General features: G+C 45.8%; 2 long non-coding RNA genes across 2 annotated transcripts in view; both read left to right on the plus strand.

The window, feature by feature from the left end:
- The window catches only part of LOC309556220, a 577,427-nt gene that overhangs the window by 456,074 nt on the left and 106,441 nt on the right, over window positions 1-14,912 (plus strand). The window lies entirely within an intron of this gene.
- Window positions 1-14,912, plus strand: part of LOC309556219 — a 126,272-nt gene that overhangs the window by 107,303 nt on the left and 4,057 nt on the right. The gene's annotated exons all lie outside the window — the stretch shown is intronic.

Below are 14,912 nucleotides of genomic sequence, written 5' to 3' on the forward strand. Positions count from 1 at the left end.
TCCCAGAGGTTCCCCCCCTAGTGAGTAGCTTGCTTTCTGGTTTCTGGCACCCAAGTGCATTACTTTACATTTATCAACATTAAACCTCATCTGCCATGTAGTTGCCCACCCCGTTATTTTGTTCAGGTCCGCTTGTAAGGTTTCCATATCCTGCATAGAAGATATTGGCATGCTTAGTTTAGTATCATCCGCAAATACTGAGATTTGCAGTGAGGAGTCTGGTTTCCATAGTTTAAATCCTTGATCTATAGAGCCAGGAAGAAAAAAGGCATGGACCAGAAGAGGCATAAGAGGTGAGTTGTAGCTCCAGGAGAAACTTTTGTGTAGCGAATCCGAAAGGAAAATGATAAATGTTTTTCAAATTTATTTGCAAATAAATACCTGAAAAGTGTGGCTGCATTTGTATTCCCCCCCCCCCTTTACTCTGATACCCCTAACTAAAATCTAGAGGAACCAATTGCCTTCAGAAGTCACCTAATTATTAAAAGGAGTCAACCTCAACCTGTGTGTAATGTAATCTCAGTATAAATACAGCTGTTTTGTGAAGCTATCAGAGATTTATTAGAGAATCGTAGTCAACAAACAGCATCATGAAGGCCAAGGAACACCCCAGACAGGTCAGGGATAAAGTTGTGGAGAAGTGAAAAAGCAGGGTTAGGTTATAAAAAAATCTCCCAAGCTTTGACCATCTCACGGAGCGCTGATCAATCTATCATGAGAGAATGGAAAGAGTATGGCACAACTGCAACCCTACCAAGACATGGCCGTCCACCTAAACTGACCAGCTGGGACCCTACCAAGACATGGCTGTCCACCTAAACTGACCAGCCGGGACCCTACCAAGACATGGCTGTCCACCTAAACTGACCGGCCTGGCCCCTACCAAGACATGGTCGTCCACCTAAACTGACCAGCTGGGACCCTACCAAGACATGGCCGTCCAAATAAACTGACCGGCCGGGCAAGGAGAGCATTCATCAGAGAAGCAGCCAAGAGGCCCATGGGAACTCTGGAGGAGCTGCAGAGATCCACAGCTCAGGTGGGAGAATCTGTCCACAGGACAACTATTAGTCGTGCGCTCCACAAATCTGCCCTTTATGGAAGAGTGAGAAGAAGAAAGCCATTGGTGGAAGAAAGCCATAAGAAGTCCTGTTTGCAGTTTAGGAGAAGCCATGTGGGGGACACAGCAAACATGTGGAAGAAGGAGCTCTGCTCAGATTGAAAATTCAACTTTTTGGCCTAAAAGCAAAACGCTATGTGTGGCAAAAAACTAACACTGCACATCACCCTGAACACACCATCCCCACTGTGAAACATGGTGGTGGCAGCATCATGGTGTGGGGATGGTTTTCTTCAGCAGGGACAGGGAAGCTGGTCAGAGTTGATGGGAAGATGGATGGAGCCAAATACAGGACAATCTTAGAAGAAAACCTGTTAGAGTCTGCAAAGGACTTGAGACTGGGGCGGAGGTTCACCTTCCAGCAGGACAACGACCCGAAACATCCAGCCAGAGCTACAATGGAATGGTTTCATGTGTTAGAATGACCCAGTCACAGTCCAGACCTAAATCACATTGAGAATCTGTGGTAAGACTTGAAAATTGCTGTTCACAGACGCTCTCCATCCAATCTGACAGAGATGAGATATTCTGCAGAGAAGAATGGGGAGAAATGTCCTCTCTAGATGTGCAAAGCTGGTAGAGACATCCCCAAAAAGACTTGCAGCTGTAATTGCAGGGAAAGGCGCTTCTACAAAGTATTGGCTCCGGGGGGTGAATACAAATGCAGCCACACTTTTCACAGATTTATTTGTATCATTTATCATTTTCCTTCCACTTCACAATTATGGCCACTTTGTGTCGGTCTATCACATAAAATCCCAATAAAATACATTTACGTTTCTGGTTGTAACATGAGAAAATGTGGGAAATTTAATACTTTTCCAAATCACAGTAAATCTAATTGATCTAACTTCTAGCACCGACCTAGGAGGGGATACAATACATTTATAGATAATAATCATATATCGTCAGTAAAACACAGAAGAGGTGTGACAGTGGAATAGGGAAGGGTTTTGACTCATCTGTAGGTTTGGATCCCGAAGCTGACAAGTCCCAGCAAGAGGGGAGGGGGAGGGGATAGGAGGTATATAAGAACTGCTATCAGCACTGTGCAGTATACAGAAGGTGGGGGTCACTCATTGTACATCACTGTAGTGAGGATCGGGGTGCAGCGCAGTTATGAGGACTCTGCTGATCTTGGGGGCTCTCATTGTCTGTATGCTGTTGGTGGATGGAGGAGGAAAGGTGAGTACCATGGGGGGGGGGGGGGATTGTATGGTGTGGGGGGCTCCACACATCCAGGAACATTCTGTCCACATCATAAGACCTTCTATAGACACAGCTAGAAATGTCCCTATATCAATTCATAGTTATTACTAGGCAATGCTCTGCAGATCTATAATGGGGACAATGTATCAATACGTATCTGTTATAGTTACATAGTTAGTCTGGCTACAAAAAAAAAGACACAAATCCATCCAGTTTAATCAATAGAAAGGGAAAAAAATATACAATCCCTTAGACCCGGCTCACACTGGTGCGACCTGGTCGCCTGACAAGTCGCCGTGGGTCGCCTGCCATAGATTAGCACAGGACCCGTTCTAATAGGAGCGACACAAGTCGCTCCGACTTAGAAAAAGGGTACGGAGCTTCTTTGGGGCGACCCGGAGCGACCTGCATTGACTCCAATGATATGAAGTCCGTGGCGGCCGCTCCGAGGTCGCGGTGCGAGCTGTGCACCGCGACTTCACAGGTCGCCCGGCAAAGTCGGGTCGCCCCAGTGTGAACGGGGTCTTATACAGTACACAATCCTATACCTACAGTTGGTCCAGAGGAAGGCAAAAAACCCCCAATAAAGTATCATCCAATTTACTCCAGCAGGGGAGAAATTCCTTCCTGATCCCCCAATCAGATATTCCCTGGATCCCTGGATTAACTTTACTTATAAACCGGACTTTCCTACTCAGAGAAAAGGTGTCCCCCCCCCCCCCTCCCCTATGTCACACCTGTCTCTGCCCCCTAGAATTGCCCCAGGACCATCCCTTGTCTCCACCCCTACATGCCTCCTAGCACTGCCCCCTTTAGTGAACAGGGAACCAATAATAATTGGGGGGGGGGGGGGGATATATATATATATACACATCATTTGTATGGAATTTTTAACTAAAAAGCAATGCAGTAAAATATACAAAACCATAAATAAATAGAAATATTCAGCTCTCAGGGTCACTTCCAGACATCCCCCATATCCAAAGAGACATCCCCCATATCCAACAAAGAGACATCCCCCATATCCAACAAAGAGACACCCCCCCCATATCCAACAAAGAGACATCCCCCATACCCAACAAAGAGACATCCCCCCCCATATCCAACAAAGAGACAACCCCCATATCCAACAAAGAGACACCCCCCCCATATCCAACAAAGAGACATCCCCCATATCCAACAAAGAGACACCCCCCCCCATATCCAACAAAGAGACAACCCCCATATCCAGAAAGAGGCACCCCCAATATCCAACAAAGAGACACCCCCAATATCCAACAAAGAGACACCCCCCATACCCAACAAAGAGACATCCCCCATACCCAACAAAGAGACACCCCCATATCCAAAGAGACACCCCCAATATCCAACAAAGAGACATCCCCCATATCCAACAAAGAGACATCCCCCATATCCAGCAAAGAGACACCCCCAATATCCAACAAAGAGACATCCCCCATATCCAGCAAAGAGACACCCCCAATATCCAACAAAGAGACAACCCCCATATCCAGAAAGAGACATGCCCCATACCCAACAAAGAGACATCCCCCATATCCAACAAAGAGACATCCCCCATATCCAGAAAGAGACACCCCCATATCCAGCAAAGAGACAGTCCCATATCCAGCAAGAGACAGTCCCATATCCAGCAAAGAGGCAACCCCCATATCCTTGAAGAGACAGTCCCAATATCCACCAAGAGCTATCCCCAATATCGAGCAAGAGACAGCCCCATATCGAGCAAGAGACAGCCCCATATCGAGCAAGAGACAGCCCCATATCCAGCAAGAGCCAGCCCCAATATCGAGCAAGAGACATCCCCATATCCAGCAAAGAGACAGCCCCATATCCAGCAAGAGACAGTCCCATATCCAGCAAAGAGGCAACCCCCATATCCTTGAAGAGACAGTCCCAATATCCACCAAGAGCTATCCCCAATATCGAGCAAGAGACAGCCCCATATCGAGCAAGAGACAGCCCCATATCGAGCAAGAGACAGCCCCATATCGAGCAAGAGCCAGCCCCAATATCGAGCAAGAGACATCCCCATATCCAGCAAAGAGACAGCCCCATATCCAGCAAAGAGACAGCCCCATATCCAGCAAAGAGACAACCCCCATATCCAGCAAAGAGACAGTCTCATATCTAGTAAGAGACACCCCCTTATATCCAGCAAGAGACACCTCTATATCCAGCAAGAGACAGCCCCATATCCAGCAAGAGACAGTCCCATATCCAGCAAGAGACAGTTCAATATCCAGCAGAGAGACAGCCCACATATCCTTGAAGAGACAGTCCCATATGCAGTAAGATACACCCCCCATTTCCAACAAGAGACAGCCCTATTTCTAGCAAGAGACAGCCCCAATATCCAAGAGACAGCCACCATATCCAGCAAGAGACAGTCCCCATATCCAACAAGAGCCAGCCCCAATATCCAGCAAGAGCCAACCTCAGTATCCAGCAAAGAGACATCCCCAATCAAGCTAGAGACAGTCTCCTTATCCCGCAAGAGCCAGCCCCAATATCCAGAAAGAGCCAGCCCCAATATCCAGAAAGAGCCAGCCTCATATCCAGAAAGAGCCAGCCTCATATCCAGAAAGAGCCAGCCCCAATATCCAGCAAGAGAGAGCCCCAATGCAAGCAAGAGACAGTCCCATATCCATTAAGAGACAGTCCCATATCCATTAAGAGACAGTCCATATCCAGCAAGAGACAACCCCAATATCCTGCAAGAGAGAGCCCCAATGCAAGCATGAGACAGCCCCATATCCAGCATGAGACAGCCCCATATCCAGCATGAGACAGCCCCATATCCAGCATGAGACATCCCCATATCCAGCAAGAGACATCCCCATATCCAGCAAGAGACAGCCCCATATCTATTAAGAGGCAGACCATATCCAGCAAGAGACATCCTCCATATCCAGCAAGAGACAGTCTGATATCCAATAGGAGACAGTCCATATCCGGCAAGAGCCAGCCCCAATATCCAGCAAGAGAAAGACCCATATCCAGCAAGAGACAGACCCAATATCCATCAAGAGACATCCCCATGTCCAGCAAGAGACATCCCCAAGTCCAGCAAGAGACAGTCCCTTATCCATTAAGAGACAATCCATATTCAACAAGAGACAATCCCATATCCAGCAAAGAGACAATCCCCTATCTAGCAAGAGACATCCTCCATATCCAGAAAGAGACAGTCCCATATCCAGCAAGAGCCAGCCCTGTTATCCAGCAAGAGCCAGCCCTGTTATCCAGCAAGAGCCAGCCCCAATATCCAGCAAGAGACAACCCCAATATCCAGCAAGAGACAACCCCAATATCCAGCAAGAGACAACCCCAATATCCAGCAAGAGACAACCCCAATATCCAGCAAGAGACAACCCCAATATCCAGCAAGAGACAGCCCCATATCCAGCAAGAGACAGCCCCATATCCAGCAAGAGACAGCCCCATATCCAGCAAGAGACAGTCTCATATCCAGCAAGAGACAGTCTCATATCCAGCAAGGGATATCCCCCATATCCAGAAAGAGACAGTCCCATATCTAGTAAGAGACACCCCCTCATATCCGGCAAGAGACACCCCCCATATTTAGCAAGAGACAGCCAGCCCCATATCCAGCAAAGAGACAACCTCCATATCCTTGAAGAGACAGTCCCATACTCAGTAAGATACACCCCCCATTTCTAACAAGAGACAGCCCATTTCCAGGAAGATACAGCCCCAAGAAACGGCCACCATATCCAGCAAGAGATGAGACAGCTCCAATATCCAGCAAGAGACAGTCCTCATATCCAACAAGAGCCAGCCCAATATCCAGCAAGAGCCAACCCCAGTATCCAGCAAAGAGACATCCCCAATCAAGTAAGACATAGTCTCCTTATCCAGCAAGAGACAGAAGAGACAGTCCCATATTAAGCAAGAGACAGTCCCATATCCAGCAAAGAGACAACCACAGGCCCACATCCAAGCTGTGTTAACAAACAAAGCCCTATCAAGCAACATTGTCAATTTAACAAAAAAAGCTGTGTTCTTCCTGATCCCCCGAGAGGCAATCGGATATTCCCTGGATCAACTTTACCTGCGTAGCACCGCCCCCATAGGGACTGCCAGATTTACACTTTACGGGTCCCCCTGAGTTACAAATGCACTCTAGTGAAAGAAACAAATCTTTACTTTCTCCTTCCTCAGCTCGCTCTAATAATCAGTTCAGGGGTATTTGGTTGTTTTGTGTTTATTATAAATTAGGGATAGGAGAAGGGAATAGTCCGATACTCCGTATTAACTATGCACAATGGTTGAGGACTCCTATCTTCAGGTACAGCCAGGCTCCTGAATCACCCTGCCACCATAAGTGATTTTGGATTAAGTCTCTTTTCCTAAGATGACTTGGTGAACTGGCAATTATCTTCAGGGCACTCTCACTAGTACCTTCTTTCTTTTTGCTGCCATCCTACATGTGGGGTGGCCCCCCTCAGGTCAGGCCCCTTGACACCAGTCCTTGTACTCACAATACTGTGGTTCCAGGGTCTCCACCTCAGTCAGCTCTCCTGGACCTCTGGGTTCAGCTTCACTCATCCATTCCTCCGGCCCTCAGGACGACCTCCTGCGACCGCATGCCACTGCTACAGAGGAGGAGGCAGCCGCCCCCTCCCTCCGGGACTCTGCTCTACAGCCAAAGACCTCGCAGCACATGTGCTCCTGGCTTTTATACAGTATCCCAGAATGCACCGAGGCGACCTGCCCTCAGCCAATCACTGGGACTGTATCAAAGCCTATGCATCCATTCGTCCGGTTTACTTTCATTGTCCAATAAGCCTTCCTATTGGACCAGCGTGAAACACTCCCTAGACACAACTAATTGCATTCAGAGCACACTGAGCAGACCTTACTAACCGATCCTGCTCCCTGGTAGGCAGAGAAGAATATAGATTTACCTGCAGCCCCCCTGGTAATCAGATAGAGCTCAAAACTATACTCTCTCCCTAGCACCTACCTAGGAGGGTGCCATACCTATAAATGTTAGTACCCAGTTATGTTATGTACACCTAGGAAAGAATCCAGGACTTTTTTTAACTCAGTTTTTTTGCACTCATAAAGTTAAAAAAGGGGATATACAGGACCCCACAAAAGTAAGTACACCCTCACATGTTTGTAAATATTTTAGTCTATCTTTTCATGTGACAACACTGAAGAAATGAGACTTTGCTACAATGTAAAGTAGTGAGTGTACAGCTTGTATAACAGTGTAAATTTGCTCTCCCCTCAAAATAACTCAACACACAGCCATTAATGTCTAAAACGCTGGCAACAAAAGTGAGTACACCCCTAAGTGACAATGTCCAAACTGGGACCCAAAATGTCAATATTTTGCGTGGCTCCCGTTATTTTCCAGCACTGCCTTAACCCTCTTGGGCATGGAGTTCCCCAGAGCTTCACAGATTGCCACTGGAGTCCTCTTCCACTCCTCCATGATGACATCACAGAGCTGGTGGATGTTAAAGACCTTGCGCTCCTCCAACTTATGTCTGAGGATTCCCCACAGGTGCTCAATAGAGCATACAGGTCACGTGCATGCTTTGGCCAATCATCAGTAATTTATTCACTGCACTGGCGCAGTGCATTATGGGGCGCTCATCGGAGGGCGAACTTCCCGCCGAGCACCCCATTTGTTCATGTGTTCAGCGAACACACTAACAGCTGATGTTCGAGTCGATCTTATGTTTGACTCGAACATCAAGCCCATCCCTAATGACGACATCACGGAGCTGATGGATGTTAGAGACCTTGCGCTCCTCAATCTTCCATTTGAGGATGCCCCACAGATGTTCAATAGGGTTTAGGTCTGGAGCCATGCTTGGCCAGTCCATCACCTTTACCCTCAGCTTCTTTAGCATAGCAGTGGTCGTCTTGGAGGTGTTTGGGGTCGTTATGTTGGGATACTGCCCTGAGGCCCAGTCTCTGAAGGGAGAGGATCATGCTCTGCTTCAGTATGTCACAGTACATGTTGGCATTCATGGTTCCCTCAATGAACTGTAGCTCCCCAGTTCCGGCAGCACTCATGCAGCCCCAGACCATGACACTCCCACCACCATGCTTGACTGTAGGAAGACACACTTGTCTTTGTACTCCTCACCTGGTTGCCGCCACACACACTTGACACCATCAGAACCAAATAAGTTTATCTTGGTCTTATCAGACCACAGGAGATGGTTCCAGTAATCCATGACCTTAGTCTGCTTGTCTTCAGCAAACTGTTTGCAGGCTTTCTTGTGCATCATCTTTAGAAGAGGCTTCCTTCTGGTAAAAAGCCATGCAGATCATTTTGATGCAGTGTGCGGCGTATGGTCTGAGCACTGACAGGCTGACCCCCCCACCCCTTCAACCGCTGCAGCAATGCTGGCAGCACTCATACATCTATTTCCCAAAGACAACCTCTGGATATGACGCTGAGCATGCGCACTCAACTTCTTAGATCGACCATGGCAAGGCCTGTTCTGAGTGGAACCTGTCCTGTTAAACTGCTGTATGGTCTTGGCCACCGTGCTGCAGCTCAGTTTTGTTGCAGAGTGCGATCACTGGGTGCAGCGGAGTCCATTCAGATCAGACATTGTGGAGTAAACAGGAACTGGCTTCTTTATTGGAACATAACCACAGATTACCTTCTCATGGTGAGGAAAACAAAAAACACAGACAGGAAGAAGTAAGCAACAAGTACAGTACAGTGTACAGGAAATGACAACACATCATAGAGAATGCATAGCATATCACTAAGCATTAGTGACATCTAGTGTCCTATTTGTGAACTGCAATAGACTAAGCTTAAAGTTGTTGTATCTCCAACACCCCTTCTCAACAGCTAAGGCTTAGTCTATTAAACCCATCTTCTTTGTAAGCCTTGAGTGTCTTTCAGCGGTCAGAGGCTTTGTAAAGATATCTGCTGTCATATCCTCGGTTGGACAATAAAGTAACTCAAGAAGACCTTGCTCTTGAAGATCCCTAAGAAAGTGGAACTTCACATCAATGTGCTTGGTTCTTGAATTAACTCCTTCCATGCGTGCAAGTGCGAGGCATCCTTGATTGTCCTCATAGATTTCTGTTGGTCCCAACTGTGGTAGACCCAAATCTGTTAATAGCTGTCTCAGCCATATAACTTCTTGACTTGCCTGCGCTGCAGCAACATATTCTGCTTCAGTAGACGACAATGAAACAGAGAGTTACTTTTTACTAGTCCAACTGATGGCACCTCCTGACAGAAAAAATAAGTAGCCACTGGTAGATTTCCTGTCGCTGGTGTCTCCTGCCCAGTCAGCATCCACATATCCTGTTAAGGTGCTTTCATCACTTGCTAGTAACTTTAGCTTGTAGTGTGAAGTCCCTTTAAGATAGCGAATGATTCGCTTTACAGCATTCCAGTCCTTTTGACTTGGCATTGAAACCTTTCTGCATAGGATTCCAACAGTTGCTGCAATGTCCGGCCTTGTAGCAGTGGTAAGATATAGCAATTTCCCTATTTCCTTCCTGTATTGAGTATAAGTAGGTAATGGGTTATCTTGGCAATTCATCTCCTTTAGGTAGTTGGTTTCCATAGGAGACTTTACTGGTTTGGCGTCTTCCATTCCAAATGTTTCAATTATTTCTTGTATTTTGTGTCTTTGGTTCAGAAGAAAGCTGCCATCCTCCTCTCTCTCCATCTGGATGGCCGAGGTATTTCTTTATGTTGCCAAGATCTTTGGTGTTGAAGTTCTGATTTAATTTTTCTAGGATTTCTGCTTCATCCCCTTCTTGCTCAAAGCAAATCAGGATATCATCCACATAAATAAGCATATAGACCCATCTGTCTCCCAATTTCTTTGTGTATAAGCAGGGGTCTGCTTTACTCCTCAGAAAGTTTTGATGTGTAAGCACTTCATTTATTTTTATATTCCACGCTCTGGCTGCTTGCTTTAGACCATATATACTCCTGCGAAGTTTGCATACTAGGTCTGGCCTTTGTTCATCTTTGAACCCTGGCGGCTGTTCCATGTAAATCTCTTCTGTTAGCTCGCCATGTAGAAACGCGGTTTCCACATCAAAATGTTTCACTTGCATTTTCTTTGTGACGGCTATTGTCAGTAAAGTCCGTATTGTAGTGTGCTTGACAACTGGTGCGAATGTCTCCTCATAGTCCTCTCCATATTTTTTAGAATAGCCCTTGGCTACTAGCCTTGCTTTGTATCGCTCAATTGTGCCATCTGCATTGTATTTCACTTTAAAAGTCCATTTACAGCCTATGGCTTTCCTTCCGGGTGGTAGTTCTGTAAGTGTCCATGTTTTAGTGTCATGCATGGATTTTATCTCTTCATCAGCAGCCTTTATCCATTTACTTGCTTCTTGTTCTGAAAGCTGAGATGTGTCTTCCCAGGTTGGAGGTTCGTTGATACTGGCAGTACTTGCTTTGTATGAGAGATGTACAGGTGGTTTACCTTTGTTTTCTCTTGTTGAACATCTCGGTTTTGTGTCTGAGCCTTCTTGTGTCTGCTCTTCAGTACTGGTAGAGTCTGCACTCACTTCAACTGTTTGTTCAGAAGTTACAGAGATAGGCTGGTCAATGTCAGTTTTCTCTTCTATTCTTGTTTCTACTGTTGTCATTACATTGTCTCTGAAATCTTCAACAAAAGTTATGCTGTTGCTAATAGTAACCTTGTCTGTTTTGGGATCAAGGATTCTGTAACCTTTGACATTGTCACTGTATCCAACGAAGATACCTTCAAATGCTCTGTTTTGGAGTTTGGTGCGTTTTTCTTCAGGTATGTAGATAAATGCTCTGCATCCAAAAACTCTTAGGTGTTTTACATTCGGCTTCTCATTGTGCCAAAGTTCATATGGAGTTTTCTCTATTGTTCTGGAAAGAAGTCTGTTCTGCAAATATGTAGCTGTCATAGCTGCTTCACCCCAGTATTTTTGTGGTAGTCCAGAGTCTGTCAGCATACATCTGATCATTTCAGTCAGAGTTCTGTTCTTTCTTTCAGCTACTCCATTTTGTTCTGGTGTATATGGGACTGTCTTTTGATGTTCTATTCCATTCTGTTTTAAGTACTCTTGTACCTTTACATCCTGTGAATTCACCTCCATTGTCACCGAAGTATGAGAGGCTTCCTCTGAAACTTGTTACTGGTTTTTATTATATAGTCTTGTAATTTGTCAAAAACTTCACTCTTGTGTTGTATTAGGTAGGTGACTGTGTATCTTGAATAGTCATCTATGAAAGTTACTATGTACCTTTTGCCTCCAGGTGTAGGTGGGTTTAGGGGACCACACACATCACTGTGAACTAAGTCAAGTGGTCTTGAAGCTCTCTTCTGACTGACTTTGGGAAGTGTTGCTCTTGTAGCTTTGGATTTAATGCAACATTCACACTTAACAGTAACTGAACAAGGGGATGGTGTTAGATCCCTTGTCAGATTCCTCCTCTGTAGTTCCTGTATGCATTCTGGGTGTCTGTGACCTAGACGTCTGTGCCATATATGTATACAGTCATTGTGCTTGTGTTTACATAGCCTCACCTTTTCCTTCACTGTGTCGAGGTGATATAAATGATCATCCAGCTTGGCACTTGCTACTGTCTGGTTGCCGTTTAGGATTGAACACTTGTCACCTTGGAATGTTACAGTGAGTCCTCTGGCTGTCAGACGCTTCACAGATAAGAGTCCTCCTTCTAGATTAGGAACATAAAGCACATCTTTCACTGGTATGGCTAGATTGTGTCCCGCATCATCAGGGAATACAAGGGTTCCATGCCCATATCCTTCTGAATGTATTTTGCTTCCATCTGCAAGATAAATAATTTATTTGTTGTTCAGATCAAGTTCCGTGAAAAAACTTCTATCACTCGTCATGTGACTGGTTGCCCCCGAATAGATGCACCAGCCTTGACATTTATGGTTGCCTGTCACTTTAAATGTGGCATTCCAGTTTCCTTCCCATGGATCATTGATTGTGGCTTTGACCTTTTGTTTAGCATAAGAGGGACGCTGTCTTATTTGCTCTGCTTTTCATATAGTACAGTCTTTCTTTATGTGTCCCTGTTTGTGACATCTGAAACACACTCTGGTCTCTTTCCTGTGTAACCTTGCATCTGTAGCTTTAAGAGCAGTTCTGGTCTCGGTTTCTGTGGAGTCATGCACTAATTCCTTTCTTCTCTGATACTCATCTATGAGCCTGGTTTTTACAAATGTTAGCGTCAGATCTGTTTCAGGTCGTGTCTCCAGTGCATTGATCAGTGCAGTATATGTATCGGGCAAACTGCATAACAACATGGCTGCTGCGTGGCTGTCTGTTATATTCTCCCCGATTGATCTGAGTTGCGCAATCACTTCCAGCATTGCGTTTATATGCGCCTGCATGTCCTGTTCTCTGCTAAGTCTCATTTTGTAAAGTTTCCGCAGAAGAAACAGCTTGCTGTTTAAACTGGATCTTTCATGCAGTCCTTTTAGAATGTCCCACATGCCTTTCGCTGTGTCCTCATGGCGTATATGTATGAGCTGATCATCCTCCACTAGTAAGCTTATGGTGGCCCGTGCCTGTCTGTTTTTCTTGTCCCAGTCCTGATTATTGTCCTGTGGCCTCTCTGTAGTGGTAACCTCCCACAAGTCATCTCTAGATAATAGCATTTCCACTTTAAACTTCCATAGCTGATAATTGTCATTGTTCAGCTTGGCCACTGAGAGTTTAAGTTCTGAGTTTCCGGCCATTTTTCCCTCCTTTATATATAAACAGTCTTACTTGTCTATAGGAGACGTCACTGGAAACCTTCCTTATGTCGATCTCCGCATCAGTCACACTGTCTCCTGTTCAAGGCTTTGTTCTGCCTGGGCTGCACCTGGTCATAAGACTTTATTCGGATCCTGGGCCCATAACCTGTTGCAGAGTGCGATCACTGGGTGCAGCGGAGTCCATTCAGATCAGACATTGTGGAGTAAACAGGAACTGGCTTCTTTATTGGAACATAACCACAGATTACCTTCTCATGGTGAGGAAAACAAAAAACACAGACAGGAAGAAGTAACCAACAAGTACAGTAGAGTGTACAGGAAATGACAACACATCATAGAGAATGCATAGCATATCACTAAGCATTAGCGACATCTAGTGTCCTATTTGTGAACTGCAATAGACTAAGCTTAAAGTTGTTGTATCTCCAACAAGTTTCAGGGCCTTGGCAATCTTCTTATAGCCTAGGCCATCTTTATGTAGAGCAAGAATTCTTTTTTTCAGATCCTCAGAGAGTTCTTTGCCATGAGGTTCCATGTTGAACTTCCAGTGACCAGTATGAGAGAGTGAGAGCGATAACACCAAATTTAACACACCTGCTCCGCATTCACACCTGTGACCTTGTAACACTAACGAGTCACATGACACCGGGGAGGGAAAATGGCTATTTGGACCCAATTTGGACATTTTCATTTTCACTGCTCACTTTTGTTGCCAGCGGTTTAGACATTAATGGCTGTGTGTTGAGTTATTTTGAGGGGACAGCAAATTTACACTGTTATACAAGCTGAACACTCACTACTTTACATTGTAGCAAAGTGTCATTTCTTCAGTGTTGTCACATGAAAAGATAGAACAAAATATTTACAGAAATGTGAGGGGTGTGCTTATTTTTGTGAGATACTGTATGTACACAAAAATCCTGGCACTGGCCTTGGATACATGGATTTGCAGAGGGAACTGACAGTGAAGGGGAGAAGAAGCAAAGTTGCAGAGGTCAGGAATAAGTCTGGGGGAGAGGAGGGGGGAAGCCCAGCTACATAAAGGACACTAAACTGCACTGTGACAAGATAACAGGCAGCTATGGAACCGGTGTAACAGTAAATCCTTCACCCCATGGCAATGCAGCTGATCAGCTGCAGGCTGCGACAAGGAGTATAAGAAGAACTGCAGGGAGAGAAACAAAGTTACAGAGATAACAAACTCTGGAGCAGAGCTAACATTAGAGCCAGGGCTGGGAGTGGGAGGGGGGCACACAGGTAGGGGGATTAGTGAGGGACAACTGTCTCTTTCTTAGCAGATAAAAGCTTGCAGCAGGGAGAGGGGATGAGATCAGCTTTCAACTGCTGAAAGAAGGTTTCTGTAAATGTCGCTCATCACTAATCCCCATCCTTGTGTGGACCCCGTGTGTGCTCGGGCCCACTACAAGAGGACCGTTGGTCCCCCCTATCATTGGCCCTGCTGCTGTGCATAGTAACTAATCAGCTTCTAGCTTCAGATTTTTCAGTTAAGCTTTGAAAATGTAACCTAGACGTTGATTGGTTATTCCAGATTTTGGCTGCTCAACTCTTAGTAGATTCCCCTCAATGTGTCCATTGCACCCCCTGGAGGCAGCTACAGGAGCCAAACTGGAGGCGGGGTCTTGGCATACCGGTCTGTACTCCCTATGAGCCCTCCTGTTCTATCATAAGACCCCTTTGTGTGTGTGAGGTGGTCATTGTGTCGTGCAGCTGACAGGGACATCATTTGATATAAGATAATGATCTACTATATGTATTCCTGGAGGGGGGAGGGGATGGAGGTTGAAACGGATCAACCG

The sequence above is a fragment of the Pelophylax lessonae genome, assembly GCF_965119305.1.
Source record: "Pelophylax lessonae genome assembly, chromosome: 5".
Taxonomy (NCBI): Eukaryota; Metazoa; Chordata; class Amphibia; order Anura; family Ranidae; genus Pelophylax; species Pelophylax lessonae.